Source organism: Garra rufa, chromosome 2 (assembly GCF_049309525.1).
Source record: "Garra rufa chromosome 2, GarRuf1.0, whole genome shotgun sequence".
In the NCBI taxonomy this organism is placed as follows: Eukaryota; Metazoa; Chordata; class Actinopteri; order Cypriniformes; family Cyprinidae; genus Garra; species Garra rufa.
Genome location: NC_133362.1, coordinates 70799098 through 70824678, shown reverse-complemented (window position 1 = coordinate 70824678; position 25581 = coordinate 70799098). Strand labels below are relative to the sequence as shown.

The following is a 25581-nucleotide window of genomic DNA, read 5'->3' as shown; positions in this document are numbered from 1 at the left end:
GAGGAAGATGATGGAAGTGAACCAAAAGATCTTGAAGATGGAAATGAACAAGAGGAGAGAGAAGAAGAGACTAGAAGTAAACAAGGACAGAGACCATCAAAAGAGGACAGAGAGGAACGTACTTCCTCAAACCAAAGGAAGGTGCGTAGATAATAATTTATGTTGTCTGTATATGTTTCATGAAATTGAAAACAGGGAAATTGAGTTCAAGGCCGGGAATTAGCATAAGGTTTTGCAGATTTGGTGTGTCATTCTGGCATTTGAGTGTCAGGTTTCAGAAATTGTGTGTAAAGTAAAGATTTTGTGTGTAAGCAGTTGACAAATAACTGTAATGTGATCTGCCTTGTCTTTTTTCACAGAAACAACAGGAGGATGATCCTGTATACCCTGGTGCTCCTCTCACAAAGGGACAGAGTCTGCTCTTACTCATGTCGTATGTACTGCGCCACAATTTGACAGAAGTAGCTCTTCAGGATCTTCTTACTATGTTTAATGAACATTTTCCTGGCTCGGTGCCAGCAACTTCATATCTTTTCCATAAAGCATATGGACAATTTGGTCAGTATGTGCCACATTTTTATTGTATCAACTGTGAAAGTTACTTGGGACCTACTGAGACGGCACAACAAAACTGTACTTCTTGTGAAGCTGAATTCGATGCAGAGAAAAACCTAAGGGCTGGATCTTACTTTCTAGTACTTAGTTTATCAGCCCAAATAATTAACATTTTGGAAAAACCAGACATTTGCTTGAATAAAGCAGAATCAATTCCAGGCATTGTTTCTGATATTCAGTGTGGGGCAGAATATCAAAAGATCAAGCAGAGTGGAAAAATGGGGCCTGATGACATATCAATCTTGTGGAATTGTGATGGAATTCCTGTTTTTAAAAGTAATAATGTTCAGATATGGCCAATCCAGTGTCAAATTATTGAGCTGTCACCAAGTGATCGTGAAAGGAACATATGCGTACCATGCTTATGGGTTGGTAACAGCAAGCCAAATATGATGACATTTTTAACTGCTTTTGTGGCACAACTCAAGGAACTACAGCAGATTGGAATCAAATGGATGGACTCTGAAAACGTAGAACATACAAGCAAGGTTCATTCACTCCTCTGCTCTTCTGATTCAATTGCCCGGCCCCTCCTGAGAAACACGAAGCAGTTTAATGGAAAATATGGATGTGACTTTTGCCTCCACTATGGTGGTGGCCCATATATTTGGGAAACACCAGAACCACCTTTAAGGACAGAGACAGATCATTTCCGGCATGCTATGCTGGCTACACCTGCTCAACCGGTAATGGGTGTAAAAGGACCATCACCTCTGATGGAACTTCAGAACTTTAACATGATCACAGGATTTGTTCCAGAGTACCAGCACAGTGTCTGCCTTGGTGTAACTAAACAGATAACATCTCTGTGGCTGGACAGTAAACACCATAAGGAAGACTGGTACTTGGGCTCGAAGATCAATGACATAGACCAGGGACTCATGGCCATCAACCCACCTTTGGAAGTCACAAGGGCCCCAAGATCAGTGAAAGACCGAAAATTTTGGAAAGCTTCTGAATGGAGGTCTTTTTTGCTGTTTTATTCTTTGCCTGTTTTGAGTGGTATTTTAAAACAGAAGTACTGGAATCATCTTTTTTTATTAGTGTTTTCAATGCACACTCTTCTTCATGATGCCATCAAAGGAAACCATGTGAATATGGCAGAACAAGCTCTTCGAAAGTTTGTGCGTAACTTTGAGAAACTTTATGGTGCTGCTAATGTTTCTTTCAACGTGCATTTATTAATGCACTTAGCAGCAAGTGTGCGCAACTGGGGACCACTATGGGCAACATCCACATTTCCATTCGAATCATTTAATGGAACATTGCTTAAGTTTTTCAATGGAACAACGCATGTGCTAGATCAAATAGTTAAGAGATTCCTGAGGTGGAGGGCTCTCTCAGCAAGAGCAGGGAGTACAATGGCAAATGCGAATGAAAACATCCGAAATTTTTTTGACAAGCTCCAAAGTAGATCTGGCTTAACACAAAAGTCAAAGAAGTTTCAAGATAAAGTAAGATGCTTTGGCTGCCCGAAGAAAGGTACCACATCTGTGTTGCAGAGGATGGCTATTGAAAGATTTACTGGTGACATAGTCAATTCAGGTTTCTTTTATGACCGTTTCACTTGTAGCGGAGTTCTTTATCATTCCTGCAAGAACACAACTCTTAAAAAGAGAAACAATTCAGTTGTACAGTTAAATGACGGAACATTATGTGAAATTATGACCCTGGTGGATTTTGCATGTGAGGATTGGCCATCTTCTGCATCAAGCAACAACAGATTTTGTGTTTTAGTTAAAGAGCTTGCCAAGAGTGGAGGAGAGTTGTGTAGAGATGTTCAGCTACAAATATCATCAACATTTCTATATGAAGTGTCTCAGACCAATAATGTGTTTGCTGTCCCTCCTCAGTCACTCAAACGTAAATGTGTAATGATTAAGTCTAAGGACAAACTGTATGTTATTCCACTTCCAAACAGCATTGAAAGAGACTAAAACTGACCCCTAGGGGAACTACTTCTGTTGCGTTACGGACATCAATGCGAATTGCTGTTTTTCACCTTTATTTCTCCCTAAAATTAATAATATGTTAAGAGTTTTTGAACAATTATTATGATATTATGTGTTAAAGCAGTGTGAGTGAAATTCATTTTTTGGCCATGCAATATAGACTGTTTACTTTGCTATATACTTATGATATCGCAATCCAGTAGCTGAACTTCTTGTCCAGTAGAACACATTTTCTTGTGTTCGTATGGTGTGCTGTTGGTATAAAGGTAGTCATGGATTGATGCTTATACATTGGACTCTGTGACACTGTAAATTTATTAAAAAACTTAAATCACAATTACAAGAGTAACCTTTTGTGCAGTGCATACACTTTAAAATGTTTTAAATGGGCTTTCAAAGCATTTATTATCAGCCACAGAGGTCTCATTCGTGACAATTGTGAAAACTGTCATTTTCAGCACACGTTTAAAAATAATATTAAAATATATTTACATAAAGTGCAAATAAACACACTTTTAAAAAAATAAACAACTTTCAATTTAAGTATATTTTTGTAAAATATATTTTTAAGGAAATATATTAAATTACAATTATTTAAAAGTGTGTTAGAAGTTGTATTGTAAAAATAGGTAAAAGCATTGTGGTAATATACTTTTTATATATTTAAAATTAGTACACTTTTTGCTAGTATATTTGCAATGTACTGTTGCAACAAGAAATATGATACAAATACACAAAAATGTACTTTTTTTTCACTAGGGCATGGATCACAGTAATGAGACTAAAATGTCTGCGATTCAAAACGGCAGATTCAACAAACCACATATTAAAAGCGGCTAGAGCTCCTAATTAAATATATATTTTTTTATCAATGTGCCAGCTATAGAGATGAGCAGCTCTGTGAAACAGCCAATCGGAGCAGAGCTCATTAATATTCATGAAGCTTCCAAAAAAGGCAATAACAGAGCATTTCATTCTAGGGACAAATCCTAGGGTTGTAAATGGTCCTGTAAAACCGTTTCTGGAGATTGTTTGCCCTTTCCTATGCCATATACCTTCTATGTAGATATCAAAGAAAAAATTAAAATATTCTCTCAATGCATTTTATGGCAACTTTAAGTTGATAGAACCAGCTGACATCTTATCCTGACATTCTGAATCTCAAGGATGGTGACACCCACCAACAAAAATGTAAAAAAAAAAAAAAAAAAAAGTAGTTTCATCAGATATACACCAATTATGAGCTAAACAATTAATTACAAACAGAATCATATCCGATGTTCAATCGATCGCACCTACTCACAAGATTTTTAATCTGATATTTACAATTTTCAAAGACCACTCTGATCATACTCTCTTCTTCTATGCGGCATAAATGCCACACAGAACGTTCATCAATGGTGTGGAGCATATGAAATGAACAATTACTACACACCCGATTCACGCTCAGAAAAGAGTGTCAAAGCTCATCATCGTAGTTTGGGAGACACTACACTTTTGAAACACATTTCCTAGTTAAAAACTATAGAAATGATCCCTGAAAGTATAATCTTGACCTCCATTTTGCAAAACCAGCTTAGGCGACTTCTGACACTTTGAGTCTCAGAGATGGTGACAACCTAACAACAGAGATGAGAAAAGTTACATCTGAAACATCATTAGAGTCCTAAAAATTTTTTTGTAATTTTAGTCGGATGCAGTTTTCATCGGCCCCCAAATTACACAGGCGAAACTGAGGCTCTCGCGTTGTGCGAGACTGTCAACCCGTCCCGTGGGTAGGGCTTAAAGCAGGCTTAGAGATTTCTTCTGTCAGTTTTGACCCAATCTGTTTTTGGGAAGCGCAGTTTGACCCAGCAGTGCGGGCCAACAACATGTTCTGTTTTGCCGCGTGAAGGCGGTTCAATGCTTTGGACAGCGTATGGTTGAGTTGTGATTTTCCACCAATTTGGGGCACCTTTCTTATGGAAATCAAGGATGATTTCAAGGGAAATGGCAAACTGGTGTAGCGTTTGGCTAATAAGCTAAAGCTACAAAGGATGTACCGGTGCCCCGTCGTCCGAGCAGAATCCACATTCGGCCGTAATCGGAGGTTACTACTAACGTTCGATTGTGTCTCATAGGGAGTTTGGCGCAGGGCCTCAGTGGAAAACAGGCCCTCGGCGGCTGAAAGAAAAGACGAAGAATGCATCCACATGCACATGAATCAGGAGTGTTAAATAAAGAAACCCTGCAAGATGACGAGGTGGTCCAGTGGTTAAGGCGGTGGAAGGCTAATACATTGTGCTCGACACGCATTGGAAGCTTTAGCGCCACTGAGAGCCCACCGGACCAGACAGGACCAACCTGTTTACGATGGGTAACGGTGATCTGTAATTGCGCGGCAGTTTAACGATACCTGTCTTGAGAACATATTGAAAAAACAACAAGCCCTCTGGCTCTGGCGCTCTATCATCAGTAGACAGCTTTTTGGCGAGGAAAAAAAAACCTAAACGAAACAAGGCTATATTTCTCAACAAAACTCTAAGCCTCCAGAGAGGCTAGCAAAAATCGCCAAAGCTAACTGTATTTCAAGTCATCCTGGCGGGGTATTGGGTAAAGTTTTCAACCAGCAATGATCGCGCCTCGGATAAACCTTATAGGCTACAATATTGCCTCTGCGAAAGAATGCCAGCGACGGTCGTGACCTTTTCGTGCACCTACGTGGATGTGAACCGACAAGGTGGCAGCAAGCTTTAAACATGACGCACAAACAGTCTCCTGGCACGGGTTGCTGCACCGTGTTTCCACGGAACAGATTAGAGGTGTGTAAAAGACGGCTCATTCACTATTCCCTCTGTGCTCAAAACAGCCTGCTGAAAGCACGGCAGCAGCAGCTGAAAAGGTCCGCAGCATGGCCTGTCTCGGTCAGCAAGGGGACGGGGTGGCCGAGTGGTTAAAGCGATGGACTGCTAATCCATTGTGCTCTGTGCAATGGTTGGAATCCCATTCTTGTCGTTCGGTTCCTTTAGCACTGGACCTTAATCCAGGTCCTGGGGACCCCATGCTAAACTTTTTGTGTGTCCTCCTTATCTAACACACTCAGTTCAGTTCTTAGAGTTCTCTACTAATGAACTGATGATCTGAATCAGGAGTGCTAAATAAAAAATGCCACGTAAAATGACGAGGTGGCCGAGTGGTTAAGGCGATGGACTGCTAATCCATTGTGCTCTGCACGCGTGGGTTCGAATCCCATCCTCGTCGTTCGGCTCCTTTAGCAGTAGTCCTGGGGACCCCACTCTGCACTTTTTGAGTGTCCTCCTTATCTGACACACTCAGTTCAGTTCACTGAGTGCTCTACTAATGAGCTGATGGTCTGAATCGGGAGTGTTAAATAAAAGGACCGCGGAAAGTGACGAGGTGGTCGAGTGGTTAAGGCGATGCAAGGCTAATCCGTTGTGCTGGGCACACCTTGGTTTGTGTGGGTTTGAATCCCATCCTCTTCATTTGATGATTTAGCACCACTGAGAGCCCACCGGAACAGACAGGCCCAACCTGTTTACGATGGGTAGCGGTGAGCTGTAATTGTGCTGTACTTTAATGATACCTGCAGCGAAGTCTTGAGAACATATTGACAAAACAACAAATCTTCTGGCTCCGGCACGCTATGATCTGTAGACACCTCTTTGACGAGGACCAACAACCAGCCACTCCAACAAAAGGAAACAAAACGAAGCAAAACTATCTGTTTCAAGAAGCGTCCAGAGAGACCGGCAAAAACTGTCGAAGCTGACTGTATTTCAAATCATCCCGATGGGATATCGGGGAAAGTTTTCAACCAGCAATGATCACACCTCAGATAAACCACACAAGCTACAACATTGCCTCTGCGATAGAATACCGGTGACGGTCGTGACCTTTTCGTGGACCTACGTGGATGTGAACCGACAAGGTGGTAGCAAGCTGGATGGGCCCCAGAGACAGATCATCAGTGAAGACCTCTTCACCTAGACGGCCATCGACGCAAGACTGTGAAAAACAGATCCTCTCCAATCTGACACTGTGGCAACATGGAACTTTTGCATCTACATTAATATTAGTCTGTTTCTTCTTATTCTGAGGTCACCGTAGCCGCCAGATCCATTCTGTATTCCGATCAGATGGTCACTGCAGTCCCCCGGATCCAGTTCCGGAGCTCGCAAAATCCACTTAGCCTGTGCGGCGAATGGGCACGCTGGAGCCCGCCACCCTGTTGGGAAGAAAGAGAGCCAACAGAGGCGCCCAACGTGGGGCTCGAACCCACGACCCTGAGATTAAGAGTCTCATGCTCTACCGACTGAGCTAGCCGGGCTGGTTGTGGCTTCCTTCACCGGGTCGGAGGCAGTTTTCATCGGCTCCCAAATGACACAGGCGAAACGGAGGCTCTCGCGTTGTGCGAGACTGTCGAGCCGTCCCGTGGGTAGGGCTTAGAGCAGGCTTAGAGTTTTCTTCTGTCAGTTTTGACCCAATCTGTGTTTGGGAAGCGCAGTTTGACCCAGCAGTGCAGGCCAACAACATGTTCTGTCTTGCCGCGTGAAGGCGGTTCAATGCTTTGGGCAGCGTATGGTTGAGATGTGATTTTCCACCAATTTGGGGCACCTTTCTTATGGAAATCAAGGATAAATCTATATAAGGATAAGGATAAATCTTCTATTTTTCGGTGGTCTTTTGAGAACACTAGATTTATATGTCAAGTCCAACATAACACCGACTGTTACGCAACAGTCCCGGGATCGTTAATAGTTACGCCTCCAACATTTGCATCGCCCAATCATCGGTAACGTCAGTACATCAGTAAAACAAGGCAAGCCACTGAAGGGACACGGTTAGCTTAATGCTAGCACTAGCCTGTTACATTGCAGTACAAAAGATATCACTTACCACATAAACAGAGAGATGACTGTGCTGATGATGGTGAATGATGGAGAAATAACTGCGCTGATGATGGCGAATGATTTACAGATCCAGAGTATCACCGAGAAGCAGCTGAACTTGTGTGGTAAGAAGAGCTCCGTCTGCATTATAACTTTACACAGAGCACATGGATCACAGTAATGAGACTAAAATGTCTGCGATTCAAAACGGCAGATTCAACAAACCACATATTAAAAGCGGCTAGAGCTCCTAATTAAATATATATTTTTTATCAATGTGCCAGCTATAGAGATGAGCAGCTCTGTGAAACAGCCAATCGGAGCAGAGCTCATTAATATTCATGAAGCTTCCAAAAAAGGCAATAACAGAGCATTTCATTCTAGGGACAAATCCTAGGGTTGTAAATGGTCCTGTAAAACCGTTTCTGGAGATTGTTTGCCCTTTCCTATGCCATATACCTTCTATGTAGATATCAAAGAAAAAATTAAAATATTCTCTCAATGCATTTTATGGCAACTTTAAGTTGATAGAACCAGCTGACATCTTATCCTGACATTCTGAATCTCAAGGATGGTGACACCCACCAACAAAAATGTAAAAAAAAAAAAAAAAAAAGTAGTTTCATCAGATATACACCAATTATGAGCTAAACAATTAATTACAAACAGAATCATATCCGATGTTCAATCGATCGCACCTACTCACAAGATTTTTAATCTGATATTTACAATTTTCAAAGACCACTCTGATCATACTCTCTTCTTCTATGCGGCATAAATGCCACACAGAACGTTCATCAATGGTGTGGAGCATATGAAATGAACAATTACTACACACCCGATTCACGCTCAGAAAAGAGTGTCAAAGCTCATCATCGTAGTTTGGGAGACACTACACTTTTGAAACACATTTCCTAGTTAAAAACTATAGAAATGATCCCTGAAAGTATAATCTTGACCTCCATTTTGCAAAACCAGCTTAGGCGACTTCTGACACTTTGAGTCTCAGAGATGGTGACAACCTAACAACAGAGATGAGAAAAGTTACATCTGAAACATCATTAGAGTCCTAAAAATTTTTTTGTAATTTTAGTCGGATGCAGTTTTCATCGGCCCCCAAATTACACAGGCGAAACTGAGGCTCTCGCGTTGTGCGAGACTGTCAACCCGTCCCGTGGGTAGGGCTTAAAGCAGGCTTAGAGATTTCTTCTGTCAGTTTTGACCCAATCTGTTTTTGGGAAGCGCAGTTTGACCCAGCAGTGCGGGCCAACAACATGTTCTGTTTTGCCGCGTGAAGGCGGTTCAATGCTTTGGACAGCGTATGGTTGAGTTGTGATTTTCCACCAATTTGGGGCACCTTTCTTATGGAAATCAAGGATGATTTCAAGGGAAATGGCAAACTGGTGTAGCGTTTGGCTAATAAGCTAAAGCTACAAAGGATGTACCGGTGCCCCGTCGTCCGAGCAGAATCCACATTCGGCCGTAATCGGAGGTTACTACTAACGTTCGATTGTGTCTCATAGGGAGTTTGGCGCAGGGCCTCAGTGGAAAACAGGCCCTCGGCGGCTGAAAGAAAAGACGAAGAATGCATCCACATGCACATGAATCAGGAGTGTTAAATAAAGAAACCCTGCAAGATGACGAGGTGGTCCAGTGGTTAAGGCGGTGGAAGGCTAATACATTGTGCTCGACACGCATTGGAAGCTTTAGCGCCACTGAGAGCCCACCGGACCAGACAGGACCAACCTGTTTACGATGGGTAACGGTGATCTGTAATTGCGCGGCAGTTTAACGATACCTGTCTTGAGAACATATTGAAAAAACAACAAGCCTTCTGGCTCTGGCGCTCTATCATCAGTAGACAGCTTTTTGGCGAGGAAAAAAAAACCTAAACGAAACAAGGCTATATTTCTCAACAAAACTCTAAGCCTCCAGAGAGGCTAGCAAAAATTGCCAAAGCTAACTGTATTTCAAGTCATCCTGGCGGGGTATTGGGTAAAGTTTTCAACCAGCAATGATCGCGCCTCGGATAAACCTTATAGGCTACAATATTGCCTCTGCGAAAGAATGCCAGCGACGGTCGTGACCTTTTCGTGCACCTACGTGGATGTGAACCGACAAGGTGGCAGCAAGCTTTAAACATGACGCACAAACAGTCTCCTGGCACGGGTTGCTGCACCGTGTTTCCACGGAACAGATTAGAGGTGTGTAAAAGACGGCTCATTCACTATTCCCTCTGTGCTCAAAACAGCCTGCTGAAAGCACGGCAGCAGCAGCTGAAAAGGTCCGCAGCATGGCCTGTCTCGGTCAGCAAGGGGACGGGGTGGCCGAGTGGTTAAAGCGATGGACTGCTAATCCATTGTGCTCTGTGCAATGGTTGGAATCCCATTCTTGTCGTTCGGTTCCTTTAGCACTGGACCTTAATCCAGGTCCTGGGGACCCCATGCTAAACTTTTTGTGTGTCCTCCTTATCTAACACACTCAGTTCAGTTCTTAGAGTTCTCTACTAATGAACTGATGATCTGAATCAGGAGTGCTAAATAAAAATTGCCACGTAAAATGACGAGGTGGCCGAGTGGTTAAGGCGATGGACTGCTAATCCATTGTGCTCTGCACGCGTGGGTTCGAATCCCATCCTCGTCGTTCGGCTCCTTTAGGAGTAGTCCTGGGGACCCCACTCTGCACTTTTTGAGTGTCCTCCTTATCTGACACACTCAGTTCAGTTCACTGAGTGCTCTACTAATGAGCTGATGGTCTGAATCGGGAGTGTTAAATAAAAGGACCACGGAAAGTGACGAGGTGGTCGAGTGGTTAAGGCGATGCAAGGCTAATCTGTTGTGCTGGGCACACCTTGGTTTGTGTGGGTTTGAATCCCATCCTCTTCATTTGATGATTTAGCACCACTGAGAGCCCACCGGAACAGACAGGCCCAACCTGTTTACGATGGGTAGCGGTGAGCTGTAATTGTGCTGTACTTTAATGATACCTGCAGCGAAGTCTTGAGAACATATTGACAAAACAACAAATCTTCTGGCTCCGGCACGCTATGATCTGTAGACACCTCTTTGACGAGGACCAACAACCAGCCACTCCAACAAAAGGAAACAAAACGAAGCAAAACTATCTGTTTCAAGAAGCGTCCAGAGAGACCGGCAAAAACTGTCGAAGCTGACTGTATTTCAAATCATCCCGATGGGATATCGGGGAAAGTTTTCAACCAGCAATGATCACACCTCAGATAAACCACACAAGCTACAACATTGCCTCTGCGATAGAATACCGGTGACGGTCATGACCTTTTCGTGGACCTACGTGGATGTGAACCGACAAGGTGGTAGCAAGCTGGATGGGCCCCAGAGACAGATCATCAGTGAAGACCTCTTCACCTAGACGGCCATCGACGCAAGACTGTGAAAACCAGATCCTCTCCAATCTGACACTGTGGCAACATGGAACTTTTGCATCTACATTAATATTAGTCTGTTTCTTCTTATTCTGAGGTCACCGTAGCCGCCAGATCCATTCTGTATTCCGATCAGATGGTCACTGCAGTCCCCCGGATCCAGTTCCGGAGCTCGCAAAATCCACTTAGCCTGTGCGGCGAATGGGCACGCTGGAGCCCGCCACCCTGTTGGGAAGAAAGAGAGCCAACAGAGGCGCCCAACGTGGGGCTCGAACCCACGACCCTGAGATTAAGAGTCTCATGCTCTACCGACTGAGCTAGCCGGGCTGGTTGTGGCTTCCTTCACCGGGTCGGAGGCAGTTTTCATCGGCTCCCAAATGACACAGGCGAAACGGAGGCTCTCGCGTTGTGCGAGACTGTCGAGCCGTCCTGTGGGTAGGGCTTAGAGCAGGCTTAGAGTTTTCTTCTGTCAGTTTTGACCCAATCTGTGTTTGGGAAGCGCAGTTTGACCCAGCAGTGCAGGCCAACAACATGTTCTGTCTTGCCGCGTGAAGGCGGTTCAATGCTTTGGGCAGCGTATGGTTGAGATGTGATTTTCCACCAATTTGGGGCACCTTTCTTATGGAAATCAAGGATAAATCTATATAAGGATAAGGATAAATCTTCTATTTTTCGGTGGTCTTTTGAGAACACTAGATTTATATGTCAAGTCCAACATAACACCGACTGTTACGCAACAGTCCCGGGATCGTTAATAGTTACGCCTCCAACATTTGCATCGCCCAATCATCGGTAACGTCAGTACATCAGTAAAACAAGGCAAGCCACTGAAGGGACACGGTTAGCTTAATGCTAGCACTAGCCTGTTACATTGCAGTACAAAAGATATCACTTACCACATAAACAGAGAGATGACTGTGCTGATGATGGTGAATGATGGAGAAATAACTGCGCTGATGATGGCGAATGATTTACAGATCCAGAGTATCACCGAGAAGCAGCTGAACTTGCGTGGTAAGAAGAGCTCCGTCTGCATTATAACTTTACACAGAGCACATGGATCACAGTAATGAGACTAAAATGTCTGCGATTCAAAACGGCAGATTCAACAAACCACATATTAAAAGCGGCTAGAGCTCCTAATTAAATATATATTTTTTATCAATGTGCCAGCTATAGAGATGAGCAGCTCTGTGAAACAGCCAATCGGAGCAGAGCTCATTAATATTCATGAAGCTTCCAAAAAAGGCAATAACAGAGCATTTCATTCTAGGGACAAATCCTAGGGTTGTAAATGGTCCTGTAAAACCGTTTCTGGAGATTGTTTGCCCTTTCCTATGCCATATACCTTCTATGTAGATATCAAAGAAAAAATTAAAATATTCTCTCAATGCATTTTATGGCAATTTTAAGTTGATAGAACCAGCTGACATCTTATCCTGACATTCTGAATCTCAAGGATGGTGACACCCACCAACAAAAATGTAAAAAAAAAAAAAAAAAAGTAGTTTCATCAGATATACACCAATTATGAGCTAAACAATTAATTACAAACAGAATCATATCCGATGTTCAATCGATCGCACCTACTCACAAGATTTTTAATCTGATATTTACAATTTTCAAAGACCACTCTGATCATACTCTCTTCTTCTATGCGGCATAAATGCCACACAGAACGTTCATCAATGGTGTGGAGCATATGAAATGAACAATTACTACACACCCGATTCATGCTCAGAAAAGAGTGTCAAAGCTCATCATCGTAGTTTGGGAGACACTACACTTTTGAAACACATTTCCTAGTTAAAAACTATAGAAATGATCCCTGAAAGTATAATCTTGACCTCCATTTTGCAAAACCAGCTTAGGCGACTTCTGACACTTTGAGTCTCAGAGATGGTGACAACCTAACAACAGAGATGAGAAAAGTTACATCTGAAACATCATTAGAGTCCTAAAAATTTTTTTGTAATTTTAGTCGGATGCAGTTTTCATCGGCCCCCAAATTACACAGGCGAAACTGAGGCTCTCGCGTTGTGCGAGACTGTCAACCCGTCCCGTGGGTAGGGCTTAAAGCAGGCTTAGAGATTTCTTCTGTCAGTTTTGACCCAATCTGTTTTTGGGAAGCGCAGTTTGACCCAGCAGTGCGGGCCAACAACATGTTCTGTTTTGCCGCGTGAAGGCGGTTCAATGCTTTGGACAGCGTATGGTTGAGTTGTGATTTTCCACCAATTTGGGGCACCTTTCTTATGGAAATCAAGGATGATTTCAAGGGAAATGGCAAACTGGTGTAGCGTTTGGCTAATAAGCTAAAGCTACAAAGGATGTACCGGTGCCCCGTCGTCCGAGCAGAATCCACATTCGGCCGTAATCGGAGGTTACTACTAACGTTCGATTGTGTCTCATAGGGAGTTTGGCGCAGGGCCTCAGTGGAAAACAGGCCCTCGGCGGCTGAAAGAAAAGACGAAGAATGCATCCACATGCACATGAATCAGGAGTGTTAAATAAAGAAACCCTGCAAGATGACGAGGTGGTCCAGTGGTTAAGGCGGTGGAAGGCTAATACATTGTGCTCGACACGCATTGGAAGCTTTAGCGCCACTGAGAGCCCACCGGACCAGACAGGACCAACCTGTTTACGATGGGTAACGGTGATCTGTAATTGCACGGCAGTTTAACGATACCTGTCTTGAGAACATATTGAAAAAACAACAAGCCCTCTGGCTCTGGCGCTCTATCATCAGTAGACAGCTTTTTGGCGAGGAAAAAAAAACCTAAACGAAACAAGGCTATATTTCTCAACAAAACTCTAAGCCTCCAGAGAGGCTAGCAAAAATTGCCAAAGCTAACTGTATTTCAAGTCATCCTGGCGGGGTATTGGGTAAAGTTTTCAACCAGCAATGATCGCGCCTCGGATAAACCTTATAGGCTACAATATTGCCTCTGCGAAAGAATGCCAGCGACGGTCGTGACCTTTTCGTGCACCTACGTGGATGTGAACCGACAAGGTGGCAGCAAGCTTTAAACATGACGCACAAACAGTCTCCTGGCACGGGTTGCTGCACCGTGTTTCCACGGAACAGATTAGAGGTGTGTAAAAGACGGCTCATTCACTATTCCCTCTGTGCTCAAAACAGCCTGCTGAAAGCACGGCAGCAGCAGCTGAAAAGGTCCGCAGCATGGCCTGTCTCGGTCAGCAAGGGGACGGGGTGGCCGAGTGGTTAAAGCGATGGACTGCTAATCCATTGTGCTCTGTGCAATGGTTGGAATCCCATTCTTGTCGTTCGGTTCCTTTAGCACTGGACCTTAATCCAGGTCCTGGGGACCCCATGCTAAACTTTTTGTGTGTCCTCCTTATCTAACACACTCAGTTCAGTTCTTAGAGTTCTCTACTAATGAACTGATGATCTGAATCAGGAGTGCTAAATAAAAAATGCCACGTAAAATGACGAGGTGGCCGAGTGGTTAAGGCGATGGACTGCTAATCCATTGTGCTCTGCACGCGTGGGTTCGAATCCCATCCTTGTCGTTCGGCTCCTTTAGCAGTAGTCCTGGGGACCCCACTCTGCACTTTTTGAGTGTCCTCCTTATCTGACACACTCAGTTCAGTTCACTGAGTGCTCTACTAATGAGCTGATGGTCTGAATCGGGAGTGTTAAATAAAAGGACCGCGGAAAGTGACGAGGTGGTCGAGTGGTTAAGGCGATGCAAGGCTAATCCGTTGTGCTGGGCACACCTTGGTTTGTGTGGGTTTGAATCCCATCCTCTTCATTTGATGATTTAGCACCACTGAGAGCCCACCGGAACAGACAGGCCCAACCTGTTTACGATGGGTAGCGGTGAGCTGTAATTGTGCTGTACTTTAATGATACCTGCAGCGAAGTCTTGAGAACATATTGACAAAACAACAAATCTTCTGGCTCCGGCACGCTATGATCTGTAGACACCTCTTTGACGAGGACCAACAACCAGCCACTCCAACAAAAGGAAACAAAACGAAGCAAAACTATCTTTTTCAAGAAGCGTCCAGAGAGACCGGCAAAAACTGTCGAAGCTGACTGTATTTCAAATCATCCCGATGGGATATCGGGGAAAGTTTTCAACCAGCAATGATCACACCTCAGATAAACCACACAAGCTACAACATTGCCTCTGCGATAGAATACCGGTGAAGGTCGTGACCTTTTCGTGGACCTACGTGGATGTGAACCGACAAGGTGGTAGCAAGCTGGATGGGCCCCAGAGACAGATCATCAGTGAAGACCTCTTCACCTAGACGGCCATCGACGCAAGACTGTGAAAACCAGATCCTCTCCAATCTGACACTGTGGCAACATGGAACTTTTGCATCTACATTAATATTAGTCTGTTTCTTCTTATTCTGAGGTCACCGTAGCCGCCAGATCCATTCTGTATTCCGATCAGATGGTCACTGCAGTCCCCCGGATCCAGTTCCGGAGCTTGCAAAATCCACTTAGCCTGTGCGGCGAATGGGCACGCTGGAGCCCGCCACCCTGTTGGGAAGAAAGAGAGCCAACAGAGGCGCCCAACGTGGGGCTCGAACCCACGACCCTGAGATTAAGAGTCTCATGCTCTACCGACTGAGCTAGCCGGGCTGGTTGTGGCTTCCTTCACCGGGTCGGAGGCAGTTTTCATCGGCTCCCAAATGACACAGGCAAAACGGAGGCTCTCGCGTTGTGCGAGACTGTCGAGCCGTCCCGTGGGTAGGGCTTAGAGCAGGCTTAGAGTTTTCTTCTGTCAGTTTTGACCCAATCTGTTTTTGGGAAGCGCAGTTTGACCCAGCAGTGCAGGCCAACAACATGTTCTGTCTTGCCGCGTGAAGGCGGTTCAATGCTTTGGGCAGCGTATGGTTGAGATGTGATTTTCCACCAATTTGGGGCACCTTTCTTATGGAAATCAAGGATAAATCTATATAAGGATAAGGATAAATCTTCTATTTTTCGGTGGTCTTTTGAGAACACTAGATTTATATGTCAAGTCCAACATAACACCGACTGTTACGCAACAGTCCCGGGATCGTTAATAGTTACGCCTCCAACATTTGCATCGCCCAATCATCGGTAACGTCAGTACATCAGTAAAACAAGGCAAGCCACTGAAGGGACACGGTTAGCTTAATGCTAGCACTAGCCTGTTACATTGCAGTACAAAAGATATCACTTACCACATAAACAGAGAGATGACTGTGCTGATGATGGTGAATGATGGAGAAATAACTGCGCTGATGATGGCGAATGATTTACAGATCCAGAGTATCACCGAGAAGCAGCTGAACTTGTGTGGTAAGAAGAGCTCCGTCTGCATTATAACTTTACACAGAGCACATGGATCACAGTAATGAGACTAAAATGTCTGCGATTCAAAACGGCAGATTCAACAAACCACATATTAAAAGCGGCTAGAGCTCCTAATTAAATATATATTTTTTATCAATGTGCCAGCTATAGAGATGAGCAGCTCTGTGAAACAGCCAATCGGAGCAGAGCTCATTAATATTCATGAAGCTTCCAAAAAAGGCAATAACAGAGCATTTCATTCTAGGGACAAATCCTAGGGTTGTAAATGGTCCTGTAAAACCGTTTCTGGAGATTGTTTGCCCTTTCCTATGCCATATACCTTCTATGTAGATATCAAAGAACAAATTAAAATATTCTCTCAATGCATTTTATGTCAACTTTAAGTTGATAGAACCAGCTGACATCTTATCCTGACATTCTGAATCTCAAGGATGGTGACACCCACCAACAAAAATGTAAAAAAAAAAAAAAAGTAGTTTCATCAGATATACACCAATTATGAGCTAAACAATTAATTACAAACAGAATCATATCCGATGTTCAATCGATCGCACCTACTCACAAGATTTTTAATCTGATATTTACAATTTTCAAAGACCACTCTGATCATACTCTCTTCTTCTATGCGGCATAAATGCCACACAGAACATTCATCAATGGTGTGGAGCATATGAAATAAACAATTACTCCACACCCGATTCACGCTCAGAAAAGAGTATTAAAGCTCATCATCGTAGTTTGGGAGACACTACACTTTTAAAACACATTTCCTAGTTAAAAACTATAGAAATGATCCCTGAAAGTATAATCTTGACCTCCATTTTGCAAAACCAGCTTAGGCGACTTCTGACACTTTGAGTCTCAGAGATGGTGACAACCTAACAACAGAGATGAGAAAAGTTACATCTGAAACATCATTAGAGTCCTAAAAATTTTTTTGTAATTTCAGTCGGATGCAGTTTTCATCGGCCCCCAAATTACACAGGCGAAACTGAGGCTCTCGCGTTGTGCGAGACTGTCAACCCGTCCCGTGGGTAGGGCTTAAAGCAGGCTTAGAGATTTCTTCTGTCAGTTTTGACCCAATCTGTTTTTGGGAAGCGCAGTTTGACCCAGCAGTGCGGGCCAACAACATGTTCTGTTTTGCCGCGTGAAGGCGGTTCAATGCTTTGGACAGCGTATGGTTGAGTTGTGATTTTCCACCAATTTGGGGCACCTTTCTTATGGAAATCAAGGATGATTTCAAGGGAAATGGCAAACTGGTGTAGCGTTTGGCTAATAAGCTAAAGCTACAAAGGATGTACCGGTGCCCCGTCGTCCGAGCAGAATCCACATTCGGCCGTAATCGGAGGTTACTACTAACGTTCGATTGTGTCTCATAGGGAGTTTGGCGCAGGGCCTCAGTGGAAAACAGGCCCTCGGCGGCTGAAAGAAAAGACGAAGAATGCATCCACATGCACATGAATCAGGAGTGTTAAATAAAGAAACCCTGCAAGATGACGAGGTGGTCCAGTGGTTAAGGCGGTGGAAGGCTAATACATTGTGCTCGACACGCATTGGAAGCTTTAGCGCCACTGAGAGCCCACCGGACCAGACAGGACCAACCTGTTTACGATGGGTAACGGTGATCTGTAATTGCGCGGCAGTTTAACGATACCTGTCTTGAGAACATATTGAAAAAACAACAAGCCCTCTGGCTCTGGCGCTCTATCATCAGTAGACAGCTTTTTGGCGAGGAAAAAAAAACCTAAACGAAACAAGGCTATATTTCTCAACAAAACTCTAAGCCTCCAGAGAGGCTAGCAAAAATTGCCAAAGCTAACTGTATTTCAAGTCATCCTGGCGGGGTATTGGGTAAAGTTTTCAACCAGCAATGACCGCGCCTCGGATAAACCTTATAGGCTACAATATTGCCTCTGCGAAAGAATGCCAGCGACGGTCGTGACCTTTTCGTGCACCTACGTGGATGTGAACCGACAAGGTGGCAGCAAGCTTTAAACATGACGCACAAACAGTCTCCTGGCACGGGTTGCTGCACCGTGTTTCCACGGAACAGATTAGAGGTGTGTAAAAGACGGCTCATTCACTATTCCCTCTGTGCTCAAAACAGCCTGCTGAAAGCACGGCAGCAGCAGCTGAAAAGGTCCGCAGCATGGCCTGTCTCGGTCAGCAAGGGGACGGGGTGGCCGAGTGGTTAAAGCGATGGACTGCTAATCCATTGTGCTCTGTGCAATGGTTGGAATCCCATTCTTGTCGTTCGGTTCCTTTAGCACTGGACCTTAATCCAGGTCCTGGGGACCCCATGCTAAACTTTTTGTGTGTCCTCCTTATCTAACACACTCAGTTCAGTTCTTAGAGTTCTCTACTAATGAACTGATGATCTGAATCAGGAGTGCTAAATAAAAAATGCCACGTAAAATGACGAGGTGGCCGAGTGGTTAAGGCGATGGACTGCTAATCCATTGTGCTCTGCACGCGTGGGTTCGAATCCCATCCTCGTCGTTCGGCTCCTTTAGCAGTAGTCCTGGGGACCCCACTCTGCACTTTTTGAGTGTCCTCCTTATCTGACACACTCAGTTCAGTTCACTGAGTGCTCTACTAATGAGCTGATGGTCTGAATCGGGAGTGTTAAATAAAAGGACCACGGAAAGTGACGAGGTGGTCGAGTGGTTAAGGCGATGCAAGGCTAATCCGTTGTGCTGGGCACACCTTGGTTTGTGTGGGTTTGAATCCCATCCTCTTCATTTGATGATTTAGCACCACTGAGAGCCCACCGGAACAGACAGGCCCAACCTGTTTACGATGGGTAGCGGTGAGCTGTAATTGTGCTGTACTTTAATGATACCTGCAGCGAAGTCTTGAGAACATATTGACAAAACAACAAATCTTCTGGCTCCGGCACGCTATGATCTGTAGACACCTCTTTGACGAGGACCAACAACCAGCCACTCCAACAAAAGGAAACAAAACGAAGCAAAACTATCTTTTTCAAGAAGCGTCCAGAGAGACCGGCAAAAACTGTCGAAGCTGACTGTATTTCAAATCATCCCGATGGGATATCGGGGAAAGTTTTCAACCAGCAATGATCACACCTCAGATAAACCACACAAGCTACAACATTGCCTCTGCGATAGAATACCGGTGACGGTCGTGACCTTTTCGTGGACCTACGTGGATGTGAACCGACAAGGTGGTAGCAAGCTGGATGGGCCCCAGAGACAGATCATCAGTGAAGACCTCTTCACCTAGACGGCCATCGACGCAAGACTGTGAAAACCAGATCCTCTCCAATCTGACACTGTGGCAACATGGAACTTTTGCATCTACATTAATATTAGTCTGTTTCTTCTTATTCTGAGGTCACCGTAGCCACCAGATCCATTCTGTATTCCGATCAGATGGTCACTGCAGTCCCCCGGATCCAGTTCCGGAGCTCGCAAAATCCACTTAGCCTGTGCGGCGAATGGGCACGCTGGAGCCCGCCACCCTGTTGGGAAGAAAGAGAGCCAACAGAGGCGCCCAACGTGGGGCTCGAACCCAAGACCCTGAGATTAAGAGTCTCATGCTCTACCGACTGAGCTAGCCGGGCTGGTTGTGGCTTCCTTCACCGGGTCGGAGGCAGTTTTCATCGGCTCCCAAATGACACAGGCGAAACGGAGGCTCTCGCGTTGTGCGAGACTGTCGAGCCGTCCCGTGGGTAGGGCTTAGAGCAGGCTTAGAGTTTTCTTCTGTCAGTTTTGACCCAATCTGTGTTTGGGAAGCGCAGTTTGACCCAGCAGTGCAGGCCAACAACATGTTCTGTCTTGCCGCGTGAAGGCGGTTCAATGCTTTGGGCAGCGTATGGTTGAGATGTGATTTTCCACCAATTTGGGGCACCTTTCTTATGGAAATCAAGGATAAATCTATATAAGGATAAGGATAAATCTTCTATTTTTCGGTGGTCTTTTGAGAACACTAGATTTATATGTCAAGTCCAACATAACACCGACTGTTACGCAACAGTCCCGGGGTCGTTAATAGTTACGCCTCCAACATTTGCATCGCCCAATCATCGGTAACGTCAGTACATCAGTAAAACAAGGCAAGCCACTGAAGGGACACGGTTAGCTTAATGCTAGCACTAGCCTGTTACATTGCAGTACAAAAGATATCACTTACCACATAAACAGAGAGATGACTGTGCTGATGATGGTGAATGATGGAGAAATAACTGCGCTGATGATGGCGAATGATTTACAGATCCAGAGTATCACCGAGAAGCAGCTGAACTTGTGTGGTAAGAAGAGCTCCGTCTGCATTATAACTTTACACAGAGCACATGGATCACAGTAATGAGACTAAAATGTCTGCGATTCAAAACGGCAGATTCAACAAACCACATATTAAAAGCGGCTAGAGCTCCTAATTAAATATATATTTTTTATCAATGTGCCAGCTATAGAGATGAGCAGCTCTGTGAAACAGCCAATCGGAGCAGAGCTCATTAATATTCATGAAGCTTCCAAAAAAGGCAATAACAGAGCATTTCATTCTAGGGACAAATCCTAGGGTTGTAAATGGTCCTGTAAAACCGTTTCTGGAGATTGTTTGCCCTTTCCTATGCCATATACCTTCTATGTAGATATCAAAGAAAAAATTAAAATATTCTCTCAATGCATTTTATGGCAACTTTAAGTTGATAGAACCAGCTGACATCTTATCCTGACATTCTGAATCTCAAGGATGGTGACACCCACCAACAAAAATGTAAAAAAAAAAAAAAAAAAGTAGTTTCATCAGATATACACCAATTATGAGCTAAACAATTAATTACAAACAGAATCATATCCGATGTTCAATCGATCGCACCTACTCACAAGATTTTTAATCTGATATTTACAATTTTCAAAGACCACTCTGATCATACTCTCTTCTTCTATGCGGCATAAATGCCACACAGAACGTTCATCAATGGTGTGGAGCATATGAAATGAACAATTACTACACACCCGATTCACGCTCAGAAAAGAGTGTCAAAGCTCATCATCGTAGTTTGGGAGACACTACACTTTTGAAACACATTTCCTAGTTAAAAACTATAGAAATGATCCCTGAAAGTATAATCTTGACCTCCATTTTGCAAAACCAGCTTAGGCGACTTCTGACACTTTGAGTCTCAGAGATGGTGACAACCTAACAACAGAGATGAGAAAAGTTACATCTGAAACATCATTAGAGTCCTAAAAATTTTTTTGTAATTTTAGTCGGATGCAGTTTTCATCGGCCCCCAAATTACACAGGCGAAACTGAGGCTCTCGCGTTGTGCGAGACTGTCAACCCGTCCCGTGGGTAGGGCTTAAAGCAGGCTTAGAGATTTCTTCTGTCAGTTTTGACCCAATCTGTTTTTGGGAAGCGCAGTTTGACCCAGCAGTGCGGGCCAACAACATGTTCTGTTTTGCCGCGTGAAGGCGGTTCAATGCTTTGGACAGCGTATGGTTGAGTTGTGATTTTCCACCAATTTGGGGCACCTTTCTTATGGAAATCAAGGATGATTTCAAGGGAAATGGCAAACTGGTGTAGCGTTTGGCTAATAAGCTAAAGCTACAAAGGATGTACCGGTGCCCCGTCGTCCGAGCAGAATCCACATTCGGCCGTAATCGGAGGTTACTACTAACGTTCGATTGTGTCTCATAGGGAGTTTGGCGCAGGGCCTCAGTGGAAAACAGGCCCTCGGCGGCTGAAAGAAAAGACGAAGAATGCATCCACATGCACATGAATCAGGAGTGTTAAATAAAGAAACCCTGCAAGATGACGAGGTGGTCCAGTGGTTAAGGCGGTGGAAGGCTAATACATTGTGCTCGACACGCATTGGAAGCTTTAGCGCCACTGAGAGCCCACCGGACCAGACAGGACCAACCTGTTTACGATGGGTAACGGTGATCTGTAATTGCGCGGCAGTTTAACGATACCTGTCTTGAGAACATATTGAAAAAACAACAAGCCCTCTGGCTCTGGCGCTCTATCATCAGTAGACAGCTTTTTGGCGAGGAAAAAAAAACCTAAACGAAACAAGGCTATATTTCTCAACAAAACTCTAAGCCTCCAGAGAGGCTAGCAAAAATCGCCAAAGCTAACTGTATTTCAAGTCATCCTGGCGGGGTATTGGGTAAAGTTTTCAACCAGCAATGATCGCGCCTCGGATAAACCTTATAGGCTACAATATTGCCTCTGCGAAAGAATGCCAGCGACGGTCGTGACCTTTTCGTGCACCTACGTGGATGTGAACCGACAAGGTGGCAGCAAGCTTTAAACATGACGCACAAACAGTCTCCTGGCACGGGTTGCTGCACCGTGTTTCCACGGAACAGATTAGAGGTGTGTAAAAGACGGCTCATTCACTATTCCCTCTGTGCTCAAAACAGCCTGCTGAAAGCACGGCAGCAGCAGCTGAAAAGGTCCGCAGCATGGCCTGTCTCGGTCAGCAAGGGGACGGGGTGGCCGAGTGGTTAAAGCGATGGACTGCTAATCCATTGTGCTCTGTGCAATGGTTGGAATCCCATTCTTGTCGTTCGGTTCCTTTAGCACTGGACCTTAATCCAGGTCCTGGGGACCCCATGCTAAACTTTTTGTGTGTCCTCCTTATCTAACACACTCAGTTCAGTTCTTAGAGTTCTCTACTAATGAACTGATGATCTGAATCAGGAGTGCTAAATAAAAAATGCCACGTAAAATGACGAGGTGGCCGAGTGGTTAAGGCGATGGACTGCTAATCCATTGTGCTCTGCACGCGTGGGTTCGAATCCCATCCTCGTCGTTCGGCTCCTTTAGCAGTAGTCCTGGGGACCCCACTCTGCACTTTTTGAGTGTCCTCCTTATCTGACACACTCAGTTCAGTTCACTGAGTGCTCTACTAATGAGCTGATGGTCTGAATCGGGAGTGTTAAATAAAAGGACCGCGGAAAGTGACGAGGTGGTCGAGTGGTTAAGGCGATGCAAGGCTAATCCGTTGTGCTGGGCACACCTTGGTTTGTGTGGGTTTGAATCCCATCCTCTTCATTTGATGATTTAGCACCACTGAGAGCCCACCGGAACAGACAGGCCCAACCTGTTTACGATGGGTAGCGGTGAGCTGTAATTGTGCTGTACTTTAATGATACCTGCAGCGAAGTCTTGAGAACATATTGACAAAACAACAAATCTTCTGGCTCCGGCACGCTATGATCTGTAGACACCTCTTTGACGAGGACCAACAACCAGCCACTCCAACAAAAGGAAACAAAACGAAGCAAAACTATCTGTTTCAAGAAGCGTCCAGAGAGACCGGCAAAAACTGTCGAAGCTGACTGTATTTCAAATCATCCCGATGGGATATCGGGGAAAGTTTTCAACCAGCAATGATCACACCTCAGATAAACCACACAAGCTACAACATTGCCTCTGCGATAGAATACCGGTGACGGTCGTGACCTTTTCGTGGACCTACGTGGATGTGAACCGACAAGGTGGTAGCAAGCTGGATGGGCCCCAGAGACAGATCATCAGTGAAGACCTCTTCACCTAGACGGCCATCGACGCAAGACTGTGAAAAACAGATCCTCTCCAATCTGACACTGTGGCAACATGGAACTTTTGCATCTACATTAATATTAGTCTGTTTCTTCTTATTCTGAGGTCACCGTAGCCGCCAGATCCATTCTGTATTCCGATCAGATGGTCACTGCAGTCCCCCGGATCCAGTTCCGGAGCTCGCAAAATCCACTTAGCCTGTGCGGCGAATGGGCACGCTGGAGCCCGCCACCCTGTTGGGAAGAAAGAGAGCCAACAGAGGCGCCCAACGTGGGGCTCGAACCCACGACCCTGAGATTAAGAGTCTCATGCTCTACCGACTGAGCTAGCCGGGCTGGTTGTGGCTTCCTTCACCGGGTCGGAGGCAGTTTTCATCGGCTCCCAAATGACACAGGCGAAACGGAGGCTCTCGCGTTGTGCGAGACTGTCGAGCCGTCCCGTGGGTAGGGCTTAGAGCAGGCTTAGAGTTTTCTTCTGTCAGTTTTGACCCAATCTGTGTTTGGGAAGCGCAGTTTGACCCAGCAGTGCAGGCCAACAACATGTTCTGTCTTGCCGCGTGAAGGCGGTTCAATGCTTTGGGCAGCGTATGGTTGAGATGTGATTTTCCACCAATTTGGGGCACCTTTCTTATGGAAATCAAGGATAAATCTATATAAGGATAAGGATAAATCTTCTATTTTTCGGTGGTCTTTTGAGAACACTAGATTTATATGTCAAGTCCAACATAACACCGACTGTTACGCAACAGTCCCGGGATCGTTAATAGTTACGCCTCCAACATTTGCATCGCCCAATCATCGGTAACGTCAGTACATCAGTAAAACAAGGCAAGCCACTGAAGGGACACGGTTAGCTTAATGCTAGCACTAGCCTGTTACATTGCAGTACAAAAGATATCACTTACCACATAAACAGAGAGATGACTGTGCTGATGATGGTGAATGATGGAGAAATAACTGCGCTGATGATGGCGAATGATTTACAGATCCAGAGTATCACCGAGAAGCAGCTGAACTTGTGTGGTAAGAAGAGCTCCGTCTGCATTATAACTTTACACAGAGCACATGGATCACAGTAATGAGACTAAAATGTCTGCGATTCAAAACGGCAGATTCAACAAACCACATATTAAAAGCGGCTAGAGCTCCTAATTAAATATATATTTTTTATCAATGTGCCAGCTATAGAGATGAGCAGCTCTGTGAAACAGCCAATCGGAGCAGAGCTCATTAATATTCATGAAGCTTCCAAAAAAGGCAATAACAGAGCATTTCATTCTAGGGACAAATCCTAGGGTTGTAAATGGTCCTGTAAAACCGTTTCTGGAGATTGTTTGCCCTTTCCTATGCCATATACCTTCTATGTAGATATCAAAGAAAAAATTAAAATATTCTCTCAATGCATTTTATGGCAACTTTAAGTTGATAGAACCAGCTGACATCTTATCCTGACATTCTGAATCTCAAGGATGGTGACACCCACCAACAAAAATGTAAAAAAAAAAAAAAAAAAAGTAGTTTCATCAGATATACACCAATTATGAGCTAAACAATTAATTACAAACAGAATCATATCCGATGTTCAATCGATCGCACCTACTCACAAGATTTTTAATCTGATATTTACAATTTTCAAAGACCACTCTGATCATACTCTCTTCTTCTATGCGGCATAAATGCCACACAGAACGTTCATCAATGGTGTGGAGCATATGAAATGAACAATTACTACACACCCGATTCACGCTCAGAAAAGAGTGTCAAAGCTCATCATCGTAGTTTGGGAGACACTACACTTTTGAAACACATTTCCTAGTTAAAAACTATAGAAATGATCCCTGAAAGTATAATCTTGACCTCC

General features: G+C 44.4%; 24 non-coding genes across 24 annotated transcripts; 4 read left to right on the top strand and 20 right to left on the bottom strand.

Moving 5' to 3' along the window:
• Positions 1-3904: 3904 nt before the first annotated feature.
• On the bottom strand, positions 3905-4120 carry LOC141326964 (small nucleolar RNA U3). Its single transcript, XR_012354293.1, has one exon. It is a non-coding gene; the product is annotated as a small nucleolar RNA U3 (small nucleolar RNA).
• A 972-nt stretch (positions 4121-5092) lies between these two features.
• On the bottom strand, positions 5093-5233 carry LOC141327044 (U4 spliceosomal RNA). Its single transcript, XR_012354365.1, has one exon. It is a non-coding gene; the product is annotated as a U4 spliceosomal RNA (small nuclear RNA).
• A 492-nt stretch (positions 5234-5725) lies between these two features.
• Positions 5726-5807, top strand: trnas-gcu (transfer RNA serine (anticodon GCU)). Its single transcript has one exon. It is a non-coding gene; the product is annotated as a tRNA-Ser (tRNA).
• Positions 5808-6302: 495 nt separating this feature from the next.
• Positions 6303-6442, bottom strand: LOC141327083 (U4 spliceosomal RNA). Its single transcript, XR_012354400.1, has one exon. It is a non-coding gene; the product is annotated as a U4 spliceosomal RNA (small nuclear RNA).
• Positions 6443-6821: 379 nt separating this feature from the next.
• On the bottom strand, positions 6822-6894 carry trnak-cuu (transfer RNA lysine (anticodon CUU)). Its single transcript has one exon. It is a non-coding gene; the product is annotated as a tRNA-Lys (tRNA).
• Positions 6895-8196: 1302 nt separating this feature from the next.
• Positions 8197-8412, bottom strand: LOC141326963 (small nucleolar RNA U3). Its single transcript, XR_012354292.1, has one exon. It is a non-coding gene; the product is annotated as a small nucleolar RNA U3 (small nucleolar RNA).
• Positions 8413-9384: 972 nt separating this feature from the next.
• Positions 9385-9525, bottom strand: LOC141327024 (U4 spliceosomal RNA). The gene has a single exon (XR_012354346.1). It is a non-coding gene; the product is annotated as a U4 spliceosomal RNA (small nuclear RNA).
• A 492-nt stretch (positions 9526-10017) lies between these two features.
• trnas-gcu (transfer RNA serine (anticodon GCU)) lies at positions 10018-10099 on the top strand. Its single transcript has one exon. It is a non-coding gene; the product is annotated as a tRNA-Ser (tRNA).
• Positions 10100-10594: 495 nt separating this feature from the next.
• LOC141327082 (U4 spliceosomal RNA) lies at positions 10595-10734 on the bottom strand. The gene has a single exon (XR_012354399.1). It is a non-coding gene; the product is annotated as a U4 spliceosomal RNA (small nuclear RNA).
• Positions 10735-11113: 379 nt separating this feature from the next.
• Positions 11114-11186, bottom strand: trnak-cuu (transfer RNA lysine (anticodon CUU)). The gene has a single exon. It is a non-coding gene; the product is annotated as a tRNA-Lys (tRNA).
• Positions 11187-12487: 1301 nt separating this feature from the next.
• On the bottom strand, positions 12488-12703 carry LOC141326972 (small nucleolar RNA U3). Its single transcript, XR_012354300.1, has one exon. It is a non-coding gene; the product is annotated as a small nucleolar RNA U3 (small nucleolar RNA).
• A 972-nt stretch (positions 12704-13675) lies between these two features.
• On the bottom strand, positions 13676-13816 carry LOC141327023 (U4 spliceosomal RNA). Its single transcript, XR_012354345.1, has one exon. It is a non-coding gene; the product is annotated as a U4 spliceosomal RNA (small nuclear RNA).
• A 1069-nt stretch (positions 13817-14885) lies between these two features.
• On the bottom strand, positions 14886-15025 carry LOC141327080 (U4 spliceosomal RNA). Its single transcript, XR_012354398.1, has one exon. It is a non-coding gene; the product is annotated as a U4 spliceosomal RNA (small nuclear RNA).
• A 379-nt stretch (positions 15026-15404) lies between these two features.
• On the bottom strand, positions 15405-15477 carry trnak-cuu (transfer RNA lysine (anticodon CUU)). Its single transcript has one exon. It is a non-coding gene; the product is annotated as a tRNA-Lys (tRNA).
• A 1298-nt stretch (positions 15478-16775) lies between these two features.
• Positions 16776-16991, bottom strand: LOC141326945 (small nucleolar RNA U3). Its single transcript, XR_012354275.1, has one exon. It is a non-coding gene; the product is annotated as a small nucleolar RNA U3 (small nucleolar RNA).
• A 972-nt stretch (positions 16992-17963) lies between these two features.
• On the bottom strand, positions 17964-18104 carry LOC141327036 (U4 spliceosomal RNA). Its single transcript, XR_012354357.1, has one exon. It is a non-coding gene; the product is annotated as a U4 spliceosomal RNA (small nuclear RNA).
• Positions 18105-18596: 492 nt separating this feature from the next.
• Positions 18597-18678, top strand: trnas-gcu (transfer RNA serine (anticodon GCU)). Its single transcript has one exon. It is a non-coding gene; the product is annotated as a tRNA-Ser (tRNA).
• Positions 18679-19173: 495 nt separating this feature from the next.
• LOC141327079 (U4 spliceosomal RNA) lies at positions 19174-19313 on the bottom strand. Its single transcript, XR_012354397.1, has one exon. It is a non-coding gene; the product is annotated as a U4 spliceosomal RNA (small nuclear RNA).
• A 1753-nt stretch (positions 19314-21066) lies between these two features.
• Positions 21067-21282, bottom strand: LOC141326962 (small nucleolar RNA U3). The gene has a single exon (XR_012354291.1). It is a non-coding gene; the product is annotated as a small nucleolar RNA U3 (small nucleolar RNA).
• Positions 21283-22254: 972 nt separating this feature from the next.
• On the bottom strand, positions 22255-22395 carry LOC141327043 (U4 spliceosomal RNA). The gene has a single exon (XR_012354364.1). It is a non-coding gene; the product is annotated as a U4 spliceosomal RNA (small nuclear RNA).
• Positions 22396-22887: 492 nt separating this feature from the next.
• On the top strand, positions 22888-22969 carry trnas-gcu (transfer RNA serine (anticodon GCU)). The gene has a single exon. It is a non-coding gene; the product is annotated as a tRNA-Ser (tRNA).
• A 495-nt stretch (positions 22970-23464) lies between these two features.
• LOC141327078 (U4 spliceosomal RNA) lies at positions 23465-23604 on the bottom strand. Its single transcript, XR_012354396.1, has one exon. It is a non-coding gene; the product is annotated as a U4 spliceosomal RNA (small nuclear RNA).
• A 379-nt stretch (positions 23605-23983) lies between these two features.
• trnak-cuu (transfer RNA lysine (anticodon CUU)) lies at positions 23984-24056 on the bottom strand. Its single transcript has one exon. It is a non-coding gene; the product is annotated as a tRNA-Lys (tRNA).
• Positions 24057-25358: 1302 nt separating this feature from the next.
• On the bottom strand, positions 25359-25574 carry LOC141326961 (small nucleolar RNA U3). Its single transcript, XR_012354290.1, has one exon. It is a non-coding gene; the product is annotated as a small nucleolar RNA U3 (small nucleolar RNA).
• Between the last annotated feature and the right edge of the window lie 7 nt (positions 25575-25581).